The following is a 25,986-nucleotide window of genomic DNA, read 5'->3' as shown; positions in this document are numbered from 1 at the left end:
GCAGTGCTATGCATAATGAGTCTATGTCGAAAAGGAAAAGGAAAAGGAAAAGGGAAAACAGAATTCTCAGTGCAATAGAGGGGAAAATAAGGCCATGAAATTGAAAAGACATTGATTGGCATGCTTTCAACTCAATGCAGTTCAACAAGAATAAATGTTCTATTGTCCTTTCTTCTACACTCATTGTTGTTGCAAAATATATAGTGTGGGTGCTCTTCTAGTGTTAAAAAATGAGAAACAAACAGAAAATTCTTTAAAAATGCAAGTATGGGCTTCCCGAAGAAAATTAATTCCTGGAGAAGTAACTCAGTGGCAAATATAATAAATGTGAAGAATCCCAGGGCTGGATTTTGATGAGAGGCAGAATGCTTGCTTAGCATACACAAGGTCCTGAGTTCAATCCCCAGCACCTCATGTTTAAAAAGAAGAATAAAGAACAAATAAGTTAGAATGTTTATAGCAGCGACCTAATGAATTATTAATATAATTATAAAACTTAATGTGTCAAAGATCATTTTTGAAGGGCAGATTTACTGTGCGTGTATTCATAATTGTTATTTCACATATTTAGTTTAATCTTAATAACCAGTAAATATAGTAATCTAAACATCTTAATTCAAATCACAAAAAAAATATGCCAATGGTGAAAATGAAAGTAAAGTACAATAAACTTCTCCTCACAAGGAGGGAAGGAAAAATAAACAAACAAACAAATAAATAAATAATGTTTACTGTAGCATTCAGAAGATAGATGCTATTAATCTATGTTTATCTTAAAAGTAATCAACAGTTTAAAAATTGTGTATATTTTCTAAAAATTGTATATATTTTCTAAAATAGTAGAAATAAAGGGGTTAATTAAACCTGAACAAAAGACTACTGTAAGAGGTAGGAGTCCTGGGTAGTCTTAGCTCAACTTGGTAGGAACTAAAGTCACTTGAGAAGAGGGAACTTCTAAAAAAATATCTACATAAAATCAAGTTGTAGGCAAGCTTTTACAGCATTTCTAAATTAGGAATTGATGTAAGAGGGCCCAGTCTACTGTAGATGGTGCTGCCCCTGAGACGGTGGTTCTGGGTGCTATAAGAAAACAGGCTGAACAAGCCATGGGAAGCAAGCCAGTAAGCAAGACCTCTTTCTTGGCCTCTGCATCAGCTCCTGCCTCTAGGTTCCTGTTTAGTTTGAATTCCTGCATTGAAGGAATGCTGAAGCAACTGTGACTCAGGACATGTAAGCCAAAGAAACCTTTTCTTCTTCAACCTGCTTTTGGTCATGGTATTTCATCACAAATCGTAACCCTGAGATAGTATGGAAAACAAAAGAAATACCAAGAGTCTAGGAAGATGGCTTAGTGGGTTAGAGTGCTTGTAGCTCTTGTAGAGAGTCCCAGAACTCATGCAAGGCAGCTCACAGCCACCTATAACTTCAGCCTCAGGAGTTCTGAGGTTGTTTTCTAGCCTCTGAGGGAACCCTCAGATGTGTAATGTACTAGCATACATATGACTGTTAAAATTAAAATTAAAAAATATTTAAAGAAAATTTAAATTAAATTAAAATTTAAAGAAAATATTAGGGAAACAAAAATAGAAGGTACAAAAGTCATTAAAATGAAGTGCATCTATTATTACTACAATAAGTTTTCATGTTTTAAGCTCCTAATTAGAAAGCTAGTTCAGTGTGGTAGCTTACAACTTGCTTAGTGTAAACAAAATTAAACAGACTCAGACCCAGCAGGATAGATACACACACACACACATTTAACATATTTGTATGTACACATATATGTTTGAGAAAGAGAGAGAGAGAGAGAGAGAGAGAGAGAGAGAGAGAGAGAGAGAATAATAAGTACAGAAAAGTAGGCTATCAGCTTAAGAGCAGACAGGGATATGGGAAGGGTTCAAAAGAAGAGAAAAGAGTAAGCAAGATGATATCATTCTATTTCAATTAAAAGCATTAAATACATATCCTTTGATAAATTAAAAAGATGAGTGAAAATAGCTAACAAAAATTTTAAAGGGACAGCAATATTAACTACACTGAAAATCCTAAGCAAATCATATTTCATAAGGATAAGATTAAATCAGTGACAGATGCATACAAATTAAAAACATCATGCTTCATGTAATTATCATGAACTGTATGAAACCAGTCTACCAGAAGGAAATGCTCTGACCACTGCAATCACAGTAGAGGAATTTAATTTCTATCTTTTGCACTTGAAAGATCAAGTTAATCAAAATTATATATTAGATATTATCCTGACAGTAAACCAGTGAATCATTTTAATAGCTGCAAAAGTTTTTAAACCCTGTAGTTCAAACGCAGAACCAATATCTTGTCCAATGTTTCTAGCATATTCACGATAGCTAATTTTCAGGCTGGAGAGAGAGCTCAGCAGCCAAGTGTGTGCTGCTCCTGCAGAGTACCTGAGTTCAGTTGGTTGCAACTGCAGTTCCTGGGAATCTAACACCTCTGACTTCAAGGAAACCTTCACACATGTACACCCCCCTAAAAAAGATGTCTAATTAAAATGTTAATTAGCTCTACTAGAACACAAAAAAAATTAATAAATACTAAGCACAGAGCTAGTTCATCTTATATTCTTTTGTTCTAATCTTAAAAACATCTCTTCATACCAAAGTTAGAAACTACCCTATCCACAGAAATGTAAAAACACTGAAGTATCTTTTCCAAAGTATCTTTTAGAGTCTAACTTTGCATGGACAATGATAGTCCCATATTAGAAGAGTTCAGCAGAATCCACTCAGAGTCACCAGATGTGGGTCAGGGTGAGACTACTAGGGAGGGCGGGGATAGCCCTCCTCACACCCACCCCATCTGATGCTCCTGCTATTGCCTCCCTGCCCATCTGGGTGTGGCTCTCAGAGTGGGAGATCAAGCACACTGGCCCCTCAGTCTCTGAGGAAACTGACCTTAACATCTTCTCCTTCACCAGGACCACTGCCAGATCACTTGGTAAGCTTGGCTTTATAAATTTATTCTTTCAAAAATCTGCCTGGCTCTAACTTTGCAGTCATCTTTTTATTTCCTGTCTTTTTGTCTTCCATTTCCTAAAGCTGTAGGCTTTAAAAGTCCAAGATGTGGAGAGACTGAACCCAGTGAGGACAGAATAAAAATAAATTTTTAATGCTATTTACCTAAAATGGTGATATAAAAGTGTAATTTGTATTATTCAGTGTGAATACAGTCTTGGTTTCAGAAGAAAAGCAAGTGGGTTTGGTGGATCATAAAACATATGAAAACTAGATCGACCCCAACAGGTTATACATAGGTGTATGCACATGTATATATATATACATATACAGATGTGTATGTAAATAACAACAATTATTTAAGATTGTCAGTTGGGGACGGGGAGGAGTTGGAGGGACAGAGGGAGGGGCAAAAGCGATTAGAAATAGTCCTCACCTATGAAGTCCTCAACAAATTAAAATTATTCTCTTTTATGAAATGTTGAATATATTATATAGGAATGCATAATTTGGAAAAATACATTAATAACATAATCTAGATCATGCAGAGGTAAGAAAGCTTGCACCAAGCTTATAGTAGGTTGTTATTTGTTAAAGTTGGGTGTGTGGCTACCTTGTGCAGCTTCTGCTTCTGTTCTTCCTTTAAGTTTCTGTGCTAAATTCATTTCTAAATTACTCTTTCCATCAAGATAGGGCAGTACACATTCAGTCACACCAAAAATTGGTTCAACATTAGAAAATCCACTTCAAAATCTCCTTATATCACTAGAAAAGAAACAATTTCGAAGAGACATTTTTGAAGAAAAAAAGTCCTAGTCATCCCAGAAGAAAATGTATTTGTTAAAATAATGAAACATATTTCAAGCTAGCAGCTAGTATGATTTTTATAAATGGAGACACACACTTACATAGGATTTATTCACTATTGTTTTTCCATTTGGATATTTTTGTATGTGTAAGCATCACTTGTTTTTCCTGCCAAATCCATAAGGAGTACATTATTACTACCATCCTCACTTTTTATGTGATGGATCCAAGAACAGAGAGGTTAAACATCTGGCTAGAGTTCATGTAGCTCATCAGGGAGAGGGCTGGGATAAAGACCTGGAAGCTTCTATTCCAGAGCCTATCCCTCAGCCTCTGTGCCTTGAAGCCTCTCTCTCATTGTGCTTTACCTGCGGAAAAATGCACAAAAATCTATCACCAGCATCAGGACCACACCCACTATTCCCCTGTGACTTCATAGCTAATCAGTGTTATTCTGAAAGCTCCAGTGATTAAGGATGATGGAGAAACACACACATACACACACACACAAAACACACATACACACACACACCCCAAAACAAAACAAAAGCAGAAGAGAAAAACGAACATACTGAAAAAGAAAATGTGTGTTTTCCCATTGTCTGAACACTGAAACTATTTCCTCTGAGAAATTCAAGATAATCAGTTGGAAAATTATTGGAATGATTTAGCCAATATAAGAAAGCGAGTACACAAAAGAAAGTTGTCCTGTGCTTCAGAGATTTTCAGTTAGAGAGCATAATGAAAAATGGATTCCCTTAGGGATGGCAAGAAAAATATCTGGAATGCCTAGAAACAAGGAGAAACGTAAACAATAAAACACTGTGTCTGAGCGAGGGAAAGCATACATTTGAGTACATGAAAATAAAGTCAGACTATGAAAAATAAATCATACACCAAGTCCCTGAAGGCAAACCTTCTATTACAAAGATCTGGATTCCCAGAATTAATTTGTAACAATGGCATGTTACTATTACAACCCCAGTACAGTGAACTGCCTGGTGTCTGCCTCCTCCTAGATCAAGTTGTAGCTCACACCTTCCAGGGGACGAGCTTTGAGATGGGGGCAGGGAAGGGGAAGCTGGAAGGGATTGAGATGGATGACGTCATATGGATGGGACTTTAAGCCAACAGGACTGTGGCTTATTTACACACACACACACACACACACACACACAAAATGCTTTCCTTTGAATTTTCCTTCTCTCAATTCCCTGCCCTGCCTCTGCCTCCCCCACAGTTAGGATGTAGGAGGAGGCCCTGACTGAACATCTCTGACTGTGTTAGTTCTTTGACCCAAGACTTCTCATGTCCAGAGCTTTGAGGAAATAAATTTCTCAACTTCTTAAGTCACTCTGCCTGTGGTATTTCATTATAACCTCAACTCATTCATATGCCCCTGAAGATCTTTGTTAAATATTTAGTAAAATTGTTCTTAAATTCATCTAAAACACTATAGGGTTAAGAAATGTATTCTGGGGGTGGGGGAAATCACTGTTTGTCATGATTCATGGTAATAATTTATTGTCATGTTTCATGGTAATAAATTTATTCAATCAAGAATCATAGATGGAGTCTCAAAAAGGGAGGTGAGGATTTGATGTATAAAGTGGTAGTTATACAATTTCAAAGGATGTCCCCACAAGGTACTTATTCATCATAGAAAGACAATGATAACTTCAAAGTGGGATGCCTAGCAGAGTCCAACTTTATTCAGGTATGCCAATTAGCATTACAATCTGGCTGTGAGGTGAACCAGTAGGTGAGGGTACCTTCTGTCAAGCCTGGTATCTTAGTTAAGAGTTTCTGTTGCTGCCACCAAAAACTATAACCAAAACACAAGATGGGGAGGGAAAGGTTTAGTTCAGCTGACATTTCCAGACCACAGTCCATCACTGGAGGAAGTCAGGACAGGAAGTTAAGCAGGGCTGGACACTGGAGACAGGAGTTGACACAGAGGCCATGGAGGGGTGCTGCTTACTGGCTTGCTTCCCCTGCCTTCCTGTAGAACTCAGGATCACCAGCCCAGGGATGGCAGCACCTACAATGGGCTGGGCCCTCCCCCATTAATCATTAATTGAGAAAACTCCTTACAGACAGATCTCCTGAGGGCATTTTCTTAACTGAGGCTCCTTCCACTCTGATGACTCTAACTTATGTCTAGTTGACACACAAAACCAGCCAGTACATCTGGCAGCCCCAGTTTGATCTTGGGACCTGCATGGTGGAAGGAAAAATCTGGCTTATGAAAGATGTCCTCTGACTTCCACATGTGCCACAGAATGCATGAGTGTATATATGCACATACAGGTATACAAATGTACACATTCCAGACAAGTAGACAGGCAGACAGACAAGTTAGAAAATAACTTTAAAAATTACTACTGGGGGCCCAAATTTTGCAGCCAGTCCCACAGCATCCAGAGGTGGCTCCCCACCCAAGCACTCTGAAACACACATAATCAGAGGATCAAAGGTGAGGAGGACACATCTGTCCCAACACTGGGAGCGTCTGGGATCTGCAGGACAGAGTCACAGAGGAACTCCACCAGCCCAATGACAAGGGTTGCTTCCGGTCTGTCTGGGCTGGTGCCCTGAGCAGACCTTGGGAGCAAACTCCTCAGCCAGTCCCACAACACCCAGAGGAAGCTCCACTCCCAGGCACTCTAACACACCCAGGATCAGAGGTGAGGAGGACATAACATCTGTCTCAACACCTAGAGTACCTGGGACCAGCAGGCACACAGGAACTCCTCCAGCTGAGTGACAAGGGTTCTTTCCAGTGTGTCTGGGCCAGTGCCCTGAGCAGACCTTAAGGGCAAACTCCACAGCCAGTTACACAACACCCAGAGGACACTCCACTCCCAGGCGGTCTAATAAGCCCAGGATGACAGGATCGCAGATTCACAGGATCACAGAGACAGCTTGACTTTGAGGAGTTCTGACACAACAAGGATCACAAGGACAGGCTCCAGTCAGATTTAGCCAGGGCAGGTAGCAGTAGAGATAACCAGATGGCAGGGGTCAAGCCAAGAAAATAAGCAACACAAATCAAGGTTACTTGGCATCGTCAGAACCCAATTCTCCCACCATAGCAAGTCTTGGACACACCATCACACCAGAAAAGCAAGATTCAGATCTAAAATCACTTCTCATGATGATGATACAGGACTTTAAGAAGGACATAAATAATTCCCTCAAAGAAATACAGGAGAACACAGGTAAACAGCTAGAAGCCCTTAAAGAGGAATCACAAAAACCCCTCAAAGAACTACAGGAAAACACAATCAAACGAAGATGAAGGAAATGAATAAAACCATCCAGAATCTAAAAATGGAAATAGAAACAATAAAGAAATCAGAAAAAGAGTCAACCCTGGAGATACAAAACCTAGGAAAGAGATCAGGAGTCGTAGATCCAAGCATTACCAACAGAATACAAGTGATAGAAGAGACTCTCAAGGGCAGAAGACACCATAGAAAACATTGACACAACAGTCAAAGAAAATGCAAAAAGCAAAAAGCTCCTAACCCAAAACATCCAGGATATCCAGGATGCAATGAGAAGACCAAACCTAAGGATAATAGGTATACAAGAGAGTGAAGACTCCCAACTTAAAGGGCCAGTAAATATCTTCAACAAAATTATAGAAGAAAACGTCCCTAACCTAAAGAAAGAGATGACCTTGAACATATAGGAAGCTTACAGAACTCCAAATACTGGACCAGAAAAGAAATTCCTCCTATCACATAATAATCAAAACACCAAATGCACTAAACAAAGAAAGAATTTTAAAAGCAGTAAAGGAAAAAGGTCAAGTAACATATAAAGGCAGGCCTATCAGAATTATATCAGACTTCTCACCCGAGACTATGAAAGCTAGAAGATCCTGGACAGATGTCATACAGACCCTAAGAGAACACAAATGCCAGCCCAGGCTACTCTACCCAGAAAAACTCTCAATTACCATAGATGGAGAAATCAAGATATTCCATGACAAAATCAACTTTACATATCTTTCCATAAATCCAGCCCTACAAAGGATAATAGATGGAAAACACCAACATAAGGAGCAAAACTACACCCTAGAAGAACCAAGAAAGTAATTTTTCAACAAACCCACACAAACATAATTCCACCTCTTACAACAAAAACAATAGGAAGTAACAATTACTTTTTCTTAATATCTTAACATGAAAATTAATATTACCAATATATCCTAATTGATTGCAATCCAAAAATATGAGGAATTAGAAATTTGTTGACTGTCATCCAATGGTCTCTCTAATTTCATAATTGGAGAAATAGGTCCAATATTGTACAATCCATGTACACTTTCTGCTTGTTTGTACATGACAGTGTCTTGCTGTGTACCACATAATGGTCTTGAAATCATCCTTCTCCTATCTCAGCCTCTCTATTAGTAGGATTGTTTATTTGATGTTTTTACATTATACTATGGTTTTTAGACCATCTTACATACATACTTCAAAATTATTTATATAGCCAAAAGAAACATAGACAATTAATTTGGGAGGTGGCTTGTAAGAGAGAAACAAAGAGTGAGACTGAATGCTTCACTTGACATTTGTAACTATTGTATCAAGTTTGAAGAAGAGGACTTTATAAGTTACTCTTTCTCTGAGATGAATGCTTTTCCAAATCATCACAGCCAATGAACCAAATTCTTACCCTCACCTAATGTCTGTGCCACCCTCCAAGCAGAACCATTGTTCATTGAAACAGTTGATGAATGACTTCATGGATAGACCATCTTAATACACACACTATTTCTTAAATGAATGGAACCTGTTCTCTGTGAGCTGAGAATGAAGACAATCACTCAAGTCAAATAGCTTTGACCATAGCAGGAAGTCTGTATCCAAAAATCGTGCCTACAATTCATTCCTTGGTGCAGCAGAACTGTCAACTCTCAGCTTAGCTACATTGGAGGTAAAATCCTTTGGTGATGTGAGGGTCATTGAAGTACAGCCTTATTACAATGAAATCCGATGTCTAAAAATTGTTCTTATTTTGGGTTTGTACCACAGTAAGATTTTAAGCTCTCCTAAATACAAAACAAACAAACAAACAAAAAAACTTGACATATTTATGTTCATTTAAAAAAATACTAGTAGTGATGCATTTTTTAAAATATACAGTTAATATGTTTAGTTATTTAAACTTTATATTGAGAAATTCGTATGTATTTTCAATATTGCTGTAAACAAGCATCTACATAAGACTGTTAAAGTGATTGCTGTTTTAAATCAAACAACCTTTATAGTACTCATTTTTATTGTTAGAATATTTTATAAATTTTAAACAATATGATAAAATTTTAAAAAATGAAAATTATGGCAAGTATTGAAGGGAGTCTCTGGGAGAAGTTGGGGTATAAAAGGGAAAGAAGAATGTGATGTAGTTCTATTTACTTAAAATATGTTTTTAAATGTTAACAAATTCAGATAAATTGAAATCATGTATTTTTTTCTCATAATGCAATAAAACTTAGATTAATAAAAAAAATCACTAGCAACAAGATGGTTCAATGTGACATTTCTTAGCAGACACTAAGAATTTAGCACCATGTCTGTGATAACCAGACCTAAACTGCATAATCTCAATCTATTCAGGATTAGCTTCCTGCTGGGCCCCTTCCTAACTGGAGCACACACAACAAAACAAAATAACTTACCTACCTGGGAAGACCTGACTATGAATCCTCTGCATTCATGTACAAAACAGACTGTGTCCAGCCTATCCTAACACTGGAAGCCAGAGACCGGAGTGTCCCCAGTGCTTTGTGGCTCTATTGCCTAGCAGGAATGAGAGACCATATCTCAGAGGAATGGTGCACAATAGAAGACAGATAACATCCTCTTCTGACCTGCATATCAGGCAACACACACATGTACAACAAACATATGCATGTATTACATACACACACAGACACACACAGACAAACACACACACACACACACACTAAGTTATAAAATACCATGAGTGTGGGGAGTGTATGAAGGCTTGAGTGAAGTCCTGTTCCCTGTGTAGAAGTTGACAGTGTGTGCATAAAATATCTACCTCAGCTTACTTTTCCTTGGTGTATACAGCCTGAGACTGCTCCCAGATAAAGACCTCCTTCCGAGAGCAGTCTAAACCAATTCCTCTTCGAAAAGTACACAGTAAACCCACCCCTTCAAATCAGAAGCACAACATAAGAGCAGAGTGTCCAACAGCTGTTGGCACACTTTCTGAGTACAGGCCCACCTGATCCTAGCTTGTCTGTGTGTGTCGGTATGTCTGTGTGTCTGTGTGCCTGTCCTTTCTTCATTCACACATGCTCCAGTTACCATTTCAGGATCCTGCTGTGCTGCTTGTGGCACAGAAGCCTGGGGCATTGTTTAAAGCCTAAAGACATCAGAAAATGTACCACAGTAACCTGCACTCACTGTATGATCTAGATTCTCTTTTACCACAAGAGAGAAGTGGAACACTCAGCAGCACTGGAACCTGGGGATCCACTCACTGAGCCATGTGGATGCTGTTTTCCTGACTTTGACAGTTGATGTATAAGAGACCATCCTTGATTTTAAGAAACACATCCTGCAGCTCCCAGGAGGCAAATATCTGTAGTTTAATCTCAAACAGCTAAGGAAAGTGGTTTAAATATAAAAATGTCTATAAACATTTGCATTTATATAAAATATACATACAAAATGTGAGAGAAAATAAATAAGGCAAAATATTAAAACTTAAGTTGCTGGAGGACACACAGCTGATCCCATTCTTGCAACTTTCAATAAATCTGAAATTATGACAAAATGAAAAGCGTAATATCTGGATGACAAGGGCAGGTGTAGCCCAAAGTTTTCATTGGGGGGACATATCCCTATGCTCCTGATTCTCAGATTAAAATCAGTTTTTTGCAGCAAATACTTTTACAAATGTCTTTGTGCAGGCATACCTGCACATTTGCATCTATATGTAAATGTATATGCTTACATATATGTGATACAAGTATCGACATTGTGAAAATAACAGCTGTTATGAAAAAAGAGGGAAAAATCAAAGGCCAAAGGTTAAATTATGTTTAAAGCACTTTCTCGTGTTTCCATTTGAGTGCATAGTGTGTGTGTGTGTGTGTGTGTGTGTGTGTGTGTGTGTGTTTGTGTCTGTGCTTTCACAGGAAGATCCCAAACATTGATGTTGAGTGACTCCTTCAGTTGCACTCTATGTTACTTTACAAGCCAGAGCCTCTCATTGGAGCTGGAACTCACCATTTCATCTGGTCTGGCTGGCCCTTGAGGCCCCAGTATCCATTCATCTTCTCTAGCTGCCAATATTGGGTTTCTGTGTGACATTGTATCTGGCTTCATTATGTGGGTTTTGAGGATCTGAACTAACATCCTCATGCTTCTGCAGCAGACACTTTACCCCCTGAGCCATATCTTCAGCTCCTGTGTCCCCATTCTTAAGTGAGTGATCCAACTGCTCAAGAGGAATCCAAAATAATAATAATAATAATAATAATAATAATAATAAATAATAATAATAATAATAGTAATAATAATAATAATAACCTTCATTTTGAAAAAGCTGCAAAAGATATTGCCTATTAGTGTCTGTTAAAGCCTCCAAGTTTGGCGGCAAGTACCTTCTATCTCAGAACCTGGGTAAGAAGCAAGCAGATCTCTGGATACTCAACATCAACCTTGCCTATACAAGTTCCAAGCCAGCCAAGGGCTACAGTGAGACACTATCTCAATCTCTTTCTCTAGCTAGAGTTCATTAGAGAAGGTAAGACTTGAGGATGCTCCCCCCACCCCAGGTGTCTGGAGCAGGCAAGTGCTCTCTGAGACATTCCATAAACAGAGAAAGAATGCTCAGATCCCCAAAGGATCTCAGAGTGAAGATTCCTTCCTTGTGATGTGACATCAGCCTCATAATGAGAGCAGAACCTGTCCTCTTGCTTGGTTGGACAGCACCACTAGAAGTTGCCGTGCATTGAAGCTGCTTCCAAGCCCTACCACCATGAGGACAAGTCAACAGATAGAAGTCCAAGCAATGCCCAAGTGCCCAACGGGAAAACCAGGTTGAATTTTATTAGAAACTACTCAGCATCCAATAAAGAATAAAGAGCTCAGGGACCAGCCTGATTCTCAAAGTAGAAGGGGATTAGTATAACCAAGTCTCTCCCAGAGGTAGAGTTAGAGGTAGGATGCAAGCCAGGTTGACCATTTTAATAATGATGTAGAAACATGATGAGGAGAGAAAATTACGAATCAAAGTGATAATTGAAGCCTGCGGAAATTGGTTTCATTGGTGATGTGCTCACTGCACAAGTTTGAGGAGCTGTGTTCAGATCACCAGCACCCATGTAAAAAGTCAAATGTGGCTACATGCACCTGTAATCTCAGTGCCAGGTGCAGGATGAAGAAAGGCAGATAGATGATTGGACAGCCAGCCTAGCCAGACAGAGACCCTGTTTCAAAAAAATACAGTGAAGAATGACTGAGGAAGGCATCCAAGGTTGACCTTAGATCTCTACTTGTACACACACACACACACACACACACACACACACAAACACACACACACGTTTATTTCACTGATAATACTATGGGCCCAAAGGCACAGGCTCTCTGGTCTTCTAGAAGTAGTTGCACAGAACTAACTTCAGAATCTATCTGAGATGGGAAAGTACACATCAGTTTTAAGTATCCTGTCCCAGTGGGTAATGTTAACTCCAGTCTTCTTCTAGATACACTTATACCAAGACTCCAGTAGGCATTATGGTACAAGATCCGGGGCTTCTGAACAGGTTTGCCTTTGTTTAAGATACCACCTGATATCAGTGTTGATTGAAGAGAGATGAGTGAGAAAGACATTTATTACTATAGAGAAACCCTACCAAGGGACAAAATGAAAAGTAACAGGGACCCAGGAAAAGCACCTGTCCTTTCAATTATAGTCACATATTTTGCAAATTGTTTTTAAATATTTGCTTTTTATTTTATATGTTTCTGAGAGTACGTGCATATACGTATGTATACACATGAGAACCTAATATCCACAGATGGCAGAACAGGGTGTTCGATCTCCTGGGACTAGAGTTATAAATGACAGTGAACTGCTCTGTGGGAGTTAGGAACACCCTGTGGGTCCTCTGCAAAAGCATCCAGTCTTCTTAACCACTGAGCCATGTCTCCTGCCTAGTATAGGAATTCTTGAGTGAGTGTTTACTGTGTGTGAACACTGAAATGCCCATCAAGAAGGCAGGACAGGACCAGAGACTCAACTCTGCAATCTGAATACCCACCAGGAAAGAGTTCACTTTCTCTTACCAGACACAGACTGAAGGCATTTCTGAAACCTTTTGTGACACAGCTGACTACAGGATAGGCTTTTGTTTTTCCAAGAAAGTCACCTTTCCACTTCCATTTTCTTCTTACAGAAAGCTATGCATCACACACCTATCCTTGACCAAAGGCATGCACGAAGGAAGGAAAAACTGAAGAGAACTAAGATTTTATAACTATTTCAAAGTGAATAAGTAAACTGTAGCTGAGGAGGTACCTCAATCGATAAAATGTTTGCCAAACAAGCATGAGAAACTGAGTTCAATCCTGGCACTCGCATAATAAGACAGAAGGTGTGGGGTACACCTGTAATTCTGGCACTGTGGAGATGGAGACAGGATTCCTGAGGCTCCCTGGCCAGCCAATCCAGCTATGCCAGCTCGCTCCAGGCTCAGTGACAGACTTTGTTTTAAAAAATAAGGTGGCGTATGACTGATGTACACACCCAACACCAATCACACATGCACAAATACACACACACACAGATACACACGCACACATGCACACACACATGCACACACGCATACACACACACAAATGGCATAATATATATGGGATCTAATGTCTAAAGCTCTGCAGTAGGACAGCATGGGTGCTAGCATCTCACAGACATGATTCCCATTCTGGATCTGAAACCTTCAAGTGTTAGACAAGCCATGGTCCCTCCATGAATCCCAAGGTAAACTCCTAGCTTTTTAGAATCTTCTGTAAGATATGACCTTTTCTGTTTTTTAAAAAGTTTTTTCAACATTTACCATGATTTGCCTCTAGTTTTTCATGCTTTGTTGTTTTCAATCTTATTCTAATAGTTAAAAGTTTCATGTCAAAATGACCTACCTCCAACAATGAAATGAAGCCACCATGATGGGCTTTGGTGAAGTGTAAGGGTCAAATGCACAAAGAAAACTTGATGTATGTAAGTGTGGGTTTGCCTAAGAAGAAGGGTGTCTGAAAATTGGTATTCCATGCATGGAATAAAAAACTCTCAAGATCTCAGAGTTAGAGAGGCCTTACATTGATTCTTGAGTTGCTTTGGCCATGTTCCCAACAAAAAGTATTCAGAATATGCCAGAAGACAGGCAGCAGTGGGAATTTATTACTGGCACAGCCAGCCAATAATAATAAAATAAAGGCAATGAATTAAGCATTTGCCATGAGCCAGGCCCCATGCTAAGTACTTTCCCCAGATTATTTCATTGAAGTCTTGAAATAATCTCAAGGGATGGGCAATATGCTTCCTCCTCCATAAAAATAGGAGAGATTTGCCCAGGGTCACCGAGCTAGCCTGATGAAAGATCCAGCACCCTCTTCATTTTCTCTGTGCTAAAAATCATCTCTTTCTGGACTCAAATCTGTCTCTCTCCTCACTCATCAAAACCCAGCTCCATGAGTCCTCAAATAGCATACCATTCTTCAAACATCTAAAGTCAAAAAAAAAAAAAAAAAAAAAAAAAAAAAAAAAAAAAAAAAAAAAAAAAAAAAAAAGCAAGGAAGCTCCTAGCCCTAAGAGAAGGGCTGAGTATAGAGAAAGTTAAAGTTTGGAAGGAAACTAAGGCCTGACATCAAAGGGAAAATTTAAAACTAGGTGAAGGAAGAACAGGCCAGTGGAATGGGATGGGGACAGGTATGAGCTAGGGAGTGAAAGGACCCTGAGCACACTCTGTGAGAACGATGGGTTGGTATCCCACGACATCATTCAGGAATCCTGCGAGAAGCCAGCAGTTGAAACGTATACAGAAAGTGTGAAAGTCAATGGAGCATGCCTAGGAGTTACATGAAAGATACCTTATTTTTTCATATATTCAAGACTTAGAAAATAATATGTGTTGGAAAGAGACAGCACTTAATGTCTTGGAAATTGCACCTTCGTCTGTCAAATGATGGTTACACTCATAGCTTCAACACATTTTATAGATTAAGTAACTAACGTTTAAAATTTGTTTAGCATGCAGTGAGCACATAATAATGTTAATATTAAGGGGGTTTTATTGCTATTTACCCAAAGGGAGATATGGAGAGAACCAGGTAACTGATATAAAATAGAAATTAGTAGAGGCCTAGAAGAAGATGAGTAGATACTTAATCCATATAAAAAGTGAGTAGCAAGCCTCAGCCAGTCATGCTGTGGCCCAGAGATGATGAGGACTCCATAGCCCAGCATCCAGACACCTCATTTCCAAACCCAGGTCTTCCTCTCCATAATTAAGAGTATCTTCTCCATGGCTTGACTCTTTGTTCCTCCCCATGGTGAAATTGGCATGAGTAGCTCTCTTGTCTATTTGGTCCATGCATGTGTTCTGGGTGATGTGTCTCTTGCTACTGAACTTCTTTGATTTTTTTTTCTATTTTGTTTGAAATAGATCCAACCCAGACCGAATCTTAAGCTGCAGTGTGATCCTGGTTGCAGTCCATGTATGTAGATATTAAGACTGGAGTGATCTGTGTTTACAAACATGGAGACTGAGGTCCTGAAATGAGCAAGGACTACTCAGAGGTCATAAAGATGGTTACTGGTGAACCCTGGAGTAGAACATAAATAACCTGACTTCTAGACACCTCTTTGTGACACTGGAATACACCAAAGGACAAAGGCTACACTTTCTTTGAAGATAAGGATGAAGTCAGCAAGAAAGAAAGGTTGATGTTAGCATGAGTTCCTCTGACAGTAAGTGTAGCCTCTGTCCGTGAGTGACCAGACCTATAGAGTAAGTAGACTCCTACAGCTGAGCACAATTCAGCTCTCCGATGCAAGGAACCCATCAGCAGGGATGCTGCTGCTCTTTATCATTCTAGTTCATTAATACAGCTGTGTTATACCACAGGGTGTTTGAAAATATTGGCTGGAATATATTGGACTTCCTTAGTTTGGTTTTGCAGAATTTCCTCTGCCTCTTTCAAATTAACTTCAACAAAGTACAACAGCTATTAAAGAATGAACACTAAGACAGAAAACAGCAAGAGAAGCTGAGAATACAAGGTAGGCCATTCATCTACTCCTGACTTATCCACAGACTTTTGGTTACTCTGTGGTGGAATGGCTTTAATCAGGATAGGGTCTACAGCCTGGCAACACCAGGCCTCCTGGACACTGGCTATAGATGCAGAGTCTCCTCTAGATCCCATGAATCACACACAGGCCCAGGAATCTGTATGTTCACCAGCCATAAGGGATTCCCGGGCATTTTCAGTGAAAACTGAGGCTGCTGTAGAAGAGAACACAAGAGAATGTACAAAGCTCCTAAACAATTCATTAGACATGAGGAAGATCCCCTGCTCCTGGCTAAGATGGGAGCAGAGCATGAAAGGACTTCTTTGACATTTTCTTCATTCACATTTATCCCTGGAGTAAAAACAGACATTACCTTCTCCACTTCTCCACCCCAACAAAAAAGATGAAAATAGAAGACTAGGCAGGCATTATGTTTTATTTGCAAATTGCATTTTATGGCAGGCAGGCTTTTAAGTTTGTTCGTAGTTGTGTTTTGTCCATTCATTCTCAGTTCTTTGAAGTGAGCTTACTCAAGCTATTTCTGCATACTGAATACTAAACACAATTGAGGATGTCCTTATAGAGTGAGGCTAGCAAGGCTGCAATACTCATCATAGTTCCACGCTACCCAGTAAATCATTAGCAAATTGCTAACATCAGAGGCAAGAGGAAAGTGCAGTGGTTGCAGATAAATCATGTAGACCATTTGTACCAAGTGAGAAACCCAGTCAATACCAAGTCTCTAAAACACTCTTTAATTGTGCCAAAAAAGACCGGGAAGGGTTCATTGCAATCCCAACTCAAATAATTGTTACAATTTTCCTGTTATCCATCATTATTCTGTAGCATTAAAATGTCATTAAAAAATCTTCCAGGGGGGCTGGCGAGATGGCTCAGTGGGTAAGAGCACTGACTGCTCTTCCAAAGGTCCGGAGTTTGGATCCCAGCAACCACATGGTGGCTCACAACCACCCGTAATGAGATCTGATGCCCTCTTCTAGTGAATTATGCTGGATCGAGTGGGACTGGAGCCAGCGGGGGGCCAGAGCAAGCAGGGCCAACAGAGGTCCTGAATTCAATTCCCAGCAGCCACACACATGATAGCTCACGGCCATCTGGACAGCTACAGTGTACTCATACACATAAAATAAATAAAATAAATCTTTTTTTAAAAGTCTCCCAGGTAATATAGAATCTCAGCACGCCATTGGCTAATCATGTACAGATCATAAGCTTTCTTTGAAGAAGCAAAGCAAGAGCTTTCAGCATGGGAAAAAGGAGGGGTAGCCTGGTGCTTTACATGGGCCATGGGGATTCAGAGGTCTCTCTAGTGCCATGATGCCTTTGCAGGATCTTGCAGCAAATGTATATATTGGACTATGCAGGGATGAGGGGATGGTGTGGTCTGTGGAATATGTGTACAGGTGTGGAAAGGCCAGAGCTCAATCTCTGTCATTGCTCCTTGGGAGTCTTCAGCCTTATTCTTTGAGGCAGGATCTCTTCCTGAATGTGGAACTCACTGATTGGGCTCACCAGCAAGCCCAGGGATCCTTCTGTCTCTACCTCACTAACTCTGTAATTACAAACATTATCTACTGCACTTAGCTTTTCACGGGATTGCTAATGGTCAACTGAGCTGTCTCCTCAAGCCCAGGACTAGGCAATTTGTAAAAGCATTGAGGAAACTGCTCTTAGTCGGATATAGAGTTTCTCTGAAATCTCAGCGATTAGGGCCAGGTTAGTGTCAGTGTGTAAAGGCAAGGAACCAGTTCCCAGGAACCCACACACACGTGTATAAGGAGAAAACCACACATGTGCTGTGTCACACATACTTACACACACACGCGTGTATAAGAAGAAAACCACACATGTGCTGTGTCACACATACTTACACACACACGTGTGTATAAGGAGAAAACCACACATGTGCTGTGTCACACATACTTACACACACACGCGTGTATAAGGAGAAAACCACACATGTGCTGTGTCACACATACTTACACACACATCCTTCACTTAAGAGTTCAGCTATTGCAGCTATTGATGATTTAGCTTTTCAAGAGTCAGCAAAGGAAGGGAAGACATTGGGAGGGCATTAGAGCTGAGGTTAGCTGACTGTCAGGACTTCACTCAGCTCCTCGCTGTGCAAAATAAAGCTGTGGAAGCTGGGGAAGCTGTGTGCTCACACAGGTGCCTAAACACACCACTGGACAGAGCCAGGTAGAGGCTCCTTACTACCTGCATGGAGACAGGCTCACATTGGAGATATTTAATTTGAGGGCCAGAGCTCACCATTGCCTCATTTTTCAGCTGCCCAAAAAAGCAATTTTCCAGACAAATGAATCTGAGCGCTGTGGGGATGAAAATGTTTCCAAAATAGATTGCTCTCCCTGACTATCTCCCTATACTAAGAATATTGAACAGGCGGGGCAATGGTCCCAGAGAGGCCCACTTCCTGATACAGCGATATGCCATTTTCCATGCATGGGAGACTTTTCAGAGGTGAGGAAGTTAGGGATCTAGAGAGGGGGAGGTATCTGGGTGGGCCAGATCTCAGGATTCTTAGGAGTGAGACGTAGAAAGGCAGAATCTCAGGAAGAACTGCCGTGGGAAGCAGAAGTCAGGCAATATGGGCCAGAGTAGCTCCTAGTTGTAATTTAGACTATGATCCACAATTTGCTAAACAAGAAGGAAATTGTAAAAAAGTAAATCATTAAAGGAAATGGAAACAGTGCATATGTAGGTCTGAATTTTGGAAAGTGTGAAATGGATTCAAGAATTGCATCTGATAACTAATATGGCAGTATGGGAAAAGAACAAGAGGCTGGACAAGGCAGTATGGCTGGGTCACACAGCCTTATAAATCACATGAACAATAACGGGATGCATGCTAAAGCACACAGGAAGCCCAGGACAAGTGTACATAGGAGCCAGAGGTCATTTTCACACCGCTGTGTGTGCAGGGTGAAGATGGGCAACAACATAGGTGAGTGATCCATCCAGAAAGGGGCAGGGACTTAAGTACCCTGAAGCAGTAGGGGGGAAATAAGGAGAAAGACTTGAGTAGACTGGACAACAGTCAATAGACCGGTCAGCTGATGAGACACCGAGAGTGGAGACGAAGGTGGAGTCAACGGTGTCATACGCATGACTCTAGCTTGAGTTTTTGAAGAAATTAACCCATTTTCAAATAGAAGGAAGATGGAGTCATCTCAAATAGAAGGACTAAGACAAAAGGCTGAGTCACCTGAGACAGAACAGCCAGCTGCAAGTCTAATGCACTTAAAATTGGAAAACCCATCCGAACAGTAGTTCATATCTGTCATTCAGCAGTTCATAAGACATGTTATAATGTGTTTTAACAAAATCTTCCCTTTCATAAACTGTATGGAAGTAACTAGAATATTCTAGACATGTAGAGATCCCTGGAAAGTGCAAACTGAAACAGAATCTAGAGTGTGTCACCATAGGGATGTTTCGTGTGTGTGTGTGTGTGTGTGTGTGTGTATGTACGTGTTTGTGTGTTTGTGTGTGTGCACGAGTAAAGACATGGAGTGTGAGAGAAACAACTACAGCCACAGTTTCTAGAGGAGATGCTTCAGGGCTGGCTGTTGCTGTGCAAGGGTTTTTAACACGCATGCTCACTCCTTCAACAGAGTTTCAGATTAATATAAAAATGAATTTAAAATGCACATCTTCCTTAAGGAAATGAGATCATGACACAACATTAAGCAAAAGAAAAAGTGACTGTTTCAAATACATTCCAATTCCTATGGGGAAATACACCATCAATGTAAAGCAGGAGATCATGTACTGAAGAGAAGTGCTATTAGATATGAAAATGAGCTAACAATGGTAGAATCAGAATGGAAGAAAAGCAGACTTCTCATATCAGATATAGAATAAGTCAAGAGAAAACAAGAAAACTGGGTAATACAATTTTAAGTTGTATTTATAGAAAATAATAAGCTTTACAAGGCATAGTCTATTCATCCCTTTCAAATAAACATGGAAAGTTTATTAAAAAAAATTACCTTCCAGGGCAAAGTGAAAACTATAATAAATTCCCCCAAGTAAAAAGTATACAAGATTCTTCCCTATCCAAAAATGAAACAAAATTAGTAATTAGCATTGTGAGAGCAACCTCGGGAAAAAATTCCTATGAGACAACATAAATTACAAGGACAGGGTGTTTCAATATAGGAGCAGCAACCCATTGCAGAGGATACACATTAGAATTATGCTCAGAAAATCTAAAGCCTAAATAAACATCATCTAAAAGAAAGGACTTTAAAGTCACTGAACCTTAAACACTGAAATAAAAGCAAGAAACCCAAGTCCAAGTCAAGGTTTACCATCTATCTTTATGACAACAGCTCAACCAGTATTCTTTTTTTTTTTTTTTTTTTTTTTTTTTTTTTTTTTTTTTTGGTGTTTCGAGACAGGGTTTCTCTGTGTAGCCCTGACTGTCCTAGAACTCACTCTGTAGACCAGGCTGGCCTCAAACTCAGAAATCTGCCTGACTCTGCCTCTCAAGTGCTTGGATTAAGGGCATGTGCCACCAACTGCCTGGCTTCATCCAGTATTCTTATCCAACACACTCACACATACACACACATACACACACATGTATATATATACACATATGCACACATACATATAGGCACACACAGACATTACACACATATACACATACAAAAATGCAGAGAAAGGAAGGAGGAGTCTTATCCTTACATGGTTGGTTAAAAACATTCTTTCTTTACATGTCACCAATGCACATTAGAACAGAAAAGCTCCCCATAATGCTACACTCGGGAGAGGTTTTGCTTCCTTGGAAATGTGATGAAAATCTCTTTTTACAACGAAACTGAGACAATTTCCTAGAGATCAATTTGTCATTCTGTATACAGACACAGAGGCTAATTGATAACCTAATGTTGGAGTAAATCTTCTAAGTAAACATTCTGGGCCTGTGCAAGCAGCTCGCTAAGAAAGTTGCCATGTGAATTACTTTGATGATGAGTGTTGGGAACTTATAAAGGAACAGCCATCACAGATCAGTGGCTGATGTCACTCTTGGAGAGACATCTAGTCTGGTCACTTACACTTGATGAGAGTGCTGGTCAGCTGACAAAGGCAGCTTATAAACACAATAAATACAAAATAAATATAAACATAATAACTATTTTTTTTTATTAAATACCTCTACCACTTAAAAAGAACTGAGCTGGTCTGGTAGCTCATGTTTGTAACCCTAGCACTCAGAAGGTTAGGGAGAGAAGGTCAGGAGTTCAAGGTCAGCCTTGTCTCCAGAGTAAATTTGAGACTATCTTGGAATATATAAGATCCTGTCTCTAAAGGCCAAAATATAAACAAACAAACAAAAAACCCCACTACATTAAAAAATATCCAGAGATTTAAAAGAACCACTTTCTGGCTCTGGGTATAGCATTATTTTGAAGAAATTACCTTTTCTTCTGGCTCCATATCTTCACCCGAGGCCTTTGACATAAGTGATCCCTTCTAGGCCTAACATATCAGGATTCCTCTGTTCTATAAATTCAAATTGAGAAAACTCATTTCAAGTATGTACTATAAATTCAGGTCTAAGTCTTTACACTTTGAGAATGACTGCTTATGAAAATCACTGTGGCTGAGACCAGATCAAAGTGCAGGGACTGACTCAGATGCTCTAAGTACTCCAGGTCTCAGCTTGGACTAAAGCCATTTTCATCTCATAGCAAAGGACAAAGTGAAGAGGCAATCCCTTTAACCACTAAGCCACTGACCTGCCGATACTGAAGAAATCTGAACTTTTCTTTTACTGATAAATTCAAGGTATGACCTGAGTTCTGAGTTTTTCATGTCAGCATCTTAATTGATTTGATTATTCTGTTCTTCAACTTTCAGGTTGATCTGCTTTAATTCAGCTAATAAGTAATTATTGAGGCAGTATGTGGTATGTTAACTTGGCAAATTCCTTAGCTATCTTTCCCTTTCCAAAATTATTTCTTATCTTTCTTTAAGAAAAAAAAAAGTATTTCTAAAGATGGTCATCAGAGCTCCTTAAATGTAAAACACATTTTATTTTGTTTGCTTTCATTCTTTTTCCATTTTCCCCTTTCCTTAAGTCTTAGCCTGATTCGTGTTTAAGTTCCCAGTGTTTCAGTTTCCCATTCTCCAGTGAGAAGATCATGTTTCCGGAAATACACTAAGTGCAGAGTAAATCACCATGCATCTCAGGCAGAGGCATTGCTTTCTGTGGGCTGTCCCTCTGTGGAATACTCAAGTCAGGCAGTCTCAGTCCCCTTTGTGCTTCAGTGTGTAAGGCTTTGCCCACCTCAGACCTCAACTTTCTCAACAACTATTTAACACCCAAAAGGGAGATGGTGAAGAACAGAGTTTGTCTGGACAGCAAGCTAACGATGCTTTGGAAAACCAAACACATAACACAATGGGCAAAGTGTCCAGGTAAGGACAGGGACAAATGGTGGCGTCCCTGACCCAGCCCATAGGAGCAGGTGTGGTCTAGCTTCAGCCAACACTCCAAGGCTGATTTCATTTTCTCCAGAAACATGCAAACCTGAGTTTTTATGTAAAGTCACGGCAGTATTAAAGGTTGGCTGCTGGGTCTATATTTTATATATATATATGTCTATACATACATGTATATGTTATGTGTGTGTGTGTGTGTGTGTGTGTGTGTGTGTGTGTGTGTGTGTTTAGAGGCCACAGGTTAACCTTGGCTGTTGTTCCTCATGACATTGACCACTCTGCATGTTAAGATAGGGTCTCTCACGGGCTTGATACTCACCAATTACGCTGGACTACTTGTCTAGCAAACTCCAAAGAGCCGCTCGTGTCTACCTCGTCAGCATTAGGATTGTAAGCCAGACTCATGGCGGGCGGCAGTGTTTTTATTTGTTTGCTTGCTTGCTTGCTTTGCTTTGCTTTTTTTGAGGAGACTGGGTGGGGAGGGTGGGGCTTTTTTCCTCAGTTGAATTCAAGGCCTCTTGTTTACACATCTAGCACCAACTAAGCTATGCTTACAGACCAGCTATTCTGTATTTTAATACAGTATGAGCCAGACATAAAGGTCTCCTCCAGCCCCAAAGCAGCCTGTAGCACAGAGTTGCTGCTTCTTAGCGGGAAGAAAGTAGGGCCCACTCTTGCCCCAAGCATCTGCACATGTGGATTAGTCCAAGCTTCATTCACACACACAGTGGGGAAACCCCTTATCACACAAGTAACAAGCACACAGGAGGTGCCAAATGTCAGCAGAACAGGTGGCTCTCCTCGGATGCAACCCAAGCACATGCTCCCACCCCATCTCCCATGCTCTCGCACCTTAAGGAACTGTCACATGACATGTCATCTTTTGTTGAGGACTTCACCAGACATCCTGCTCCGGGACACAACCCCAAGCTGGAGTTGTTCCTCTCTGGTCCCTTCTCAGGCCACACATGGCACTGGCAGCTCTCCTTCCATGATGAGTTATTTTAATGTCCAGCATTCTCAACAGATGGGCACACTGACACCAAAACCAAACAGCTCTCCTTCTTTTCTGAACTCCCAGCATTGAGTTTAAGACCTGTTTTATACAGAATTTGCATACCATTCAATTGGCAGAATCGAAACACAGAACACACATGGACTGTATTTGGAGACCTATTTTAAAATGCAGTTTTTATCATTTTCTAGGAATATCAAGTCCCCAGACCAGGAGATGGCTACTGTAGTCAGATGCCAAGAGGACAGGCAAGCCCTGACCCCAGGAAAGGATTTGTAGAACAGCAGGTTAGATAGAAGGTACAGTTTGAAAAGAATTTTAGGCCAGGCCTTTACTGTGGTTACCACAGGAACCTACGGTAGTACATGCAAGGGGCTGATGCTTTGAGTGAGTATGCCTGGGATTTGGAGCCTGGGAGGAGAAGGGTAGCTCCCTCTGCCTGTTGCCTGGTTCTGGAGACTAGGGCAGGCAGTAGCTAGAGAGTAAGAGCTCCGTCAGAAGGTGACTGGGTACTGCTTCTGGATTGATTGCTTAGTACATGAGAGAAGATGCTTGCTGCCTCTAGGAACTAGCTTATCCTGAGAAGGCTAATCTTCCCAGGGTCCCAGCAAGGCAGGCCCTGACATACAAACATATCAAAACCACAGAATAAAAAGGCATGATGGGTCTGGGGATGTACCTCAGTTGGCAGAATGTTTGCCTAGCATGTACAAACCCCTGGGTCCAATCCCTGGCAGCACATAAACCAGCTGTGATGGTGCTTGCCAGAAATCACAGTACATAGGGAGTTTAGGAATTCAAAGTCATCCTTTGCTAACGATGAGTTTGAGGCCAGCCTAGAACATGAAACCCCAACTCAAATTTAAGTGAATAAATAGGACATGGTCAATACTCAGTGCATATCCACACACCCAAGAGTATATAGGCAGTACAAATTAGACTCAGTGGGTTTTTAAAAAGAGAACACAAAGTGGGGTGGTTATATATGTAATCAGGTAGGCAAACTTGTTGATAGATAAGAGTTTCCAGGAGCCCTTGCTTGACCAGAGGAGGAAAGAGTGGTTTATAGAAAGGATGGAGTATACAGCAAGCACACCTCTGACACCACAAGAGGAGAGGAACAGGACAGAGGGGCTCCCTTCTTCCCAGGATGATGTCCCAGCAGTGATGGCATGACCAATGTCCTTGACTGATGTGTCATGTTCTGGGCTCCTTTTTCTTCAAAACCACAGGAAAGGAGTTACACAGTCTTGATTCCTCCAGCTTATGGGCCCTCTCGTGGCGGTCAGGCAGGCTGGTAGACTCTGGACCACCTCTGTCTCTCAACTACACTCATACATTTTCAGTGGCTGTCACCACAGTGACCCAGACATAATACCAGCCCCACCTCTAATCTCCACAGACCCCAACAGGCGACAACAGCTGCTGCACACAAGCACAAGTCAGTGTGGCAAAGGATTTGTGAAGAGACAGATGACGATGACCCACCCTCACAGAAGCAACCAGAAATCCCCCCCCCCGCGCTGACTGACAGCTTCACCGCCCCACCCTGCCCTGCCCTGCCCTGCCCTCCACCTCTGAACGCCTAGTGTTCAGCCACATGCACAAAGGAACATGATGCCTTAGCAATTTCATTACACACATATGATTCCTGAGCTTTTTTCATGGGCCTCCTCACATTTTACTTTTTTTTTCTTAGTCTTGTCTCCTCTCTCTTTTGTAACAGGGTCTCCTGTAACATAGAAGACCTGGCCTAGCCCTCCTAGTCCTCCTGCCTCAGCCTCCCTGATGCTGGAATCAAAGGCATTTCCACTACACCTGGCCAAGGGTCTTTCTCCTAATGTCCCTTCTCAGTCCACACTGATCCTCCTCTCCACCCAGAACAAGACTCCCCAAACTTCAAGCACTTCTCATCTCTCTTGTTCCCTTCCTGGATTGAGCCACTGTCCACTCATAACACGCTCAGTGAATGCCTGTTTGCCAGCAACTCCCTGCAGACATGCTTTCTCTTTACGGGGGAGGACTATGGCCTGCCATCCTTTCTAACAAGTGACAGCTACTAAAGCTAAATACCTGAGGCTAGGTCCACAAAGGGACCAAGAGGAAATTGAGTTTACTAAGATCTGTCTTCATGCCCCCATAGCATAATAAGCGAGAACAAACTGAATAAGTATGCATCTTTTCCTCTTCTTTCTGCTCCTCATTTATACCAAGGTACTGGCAAATGTAGCAATAAGAAGAATCTGAAGTGTTGCTTAGCTGCCCCTCCCTTGCACGAGGAGGGTCTGCCTCCAGGGACCGCTTTGACCTGGAGTCTCCAGT

The 25,986-nt window shown here is 40.7% G+C and overlaps 1 long non-coding RNA gene across 1 annotated transcript; it reads left to right on the top strand.

Moving 5' to 3' along the window:
* Window positions 1–11,755: 11,755 nt before the first annotated feature.
* LOC116100608 lies at window positions 11,756–15,983 on the top strand. The gene is made up of 3 exons (XR_004122670.1): window positions 11,756–11,895; window positions 13,972–14,078; window positions 15,523–15,983. It is a non-coding gene; the product is annotated as an uncharacterized LOC116100608 (long non-coding RNA).
* Window positions 15,984–25,986: the final 10,003 nt, after the last annotated feature.

This window comes from Mastomys coucha, unplaced genomic scaffold (assembly GCF_008632895.1).
Source record: "Mastomys coucha isolate ucsf_1 unplaced genomic scaffold, UCSF_Mcou_1 pScaffold21, whole genome shotgun sequence".
Taxonomy (NCBI): domain Eukaryota; kingdom Metazoa; phylum Chordata; class Mammalia; order Rodentia; family Muridae; genus Mastomys; species Mastomys coucha.
This window is presented reverse-complemented; position numbering and strand designations above follow the sequence as displayed.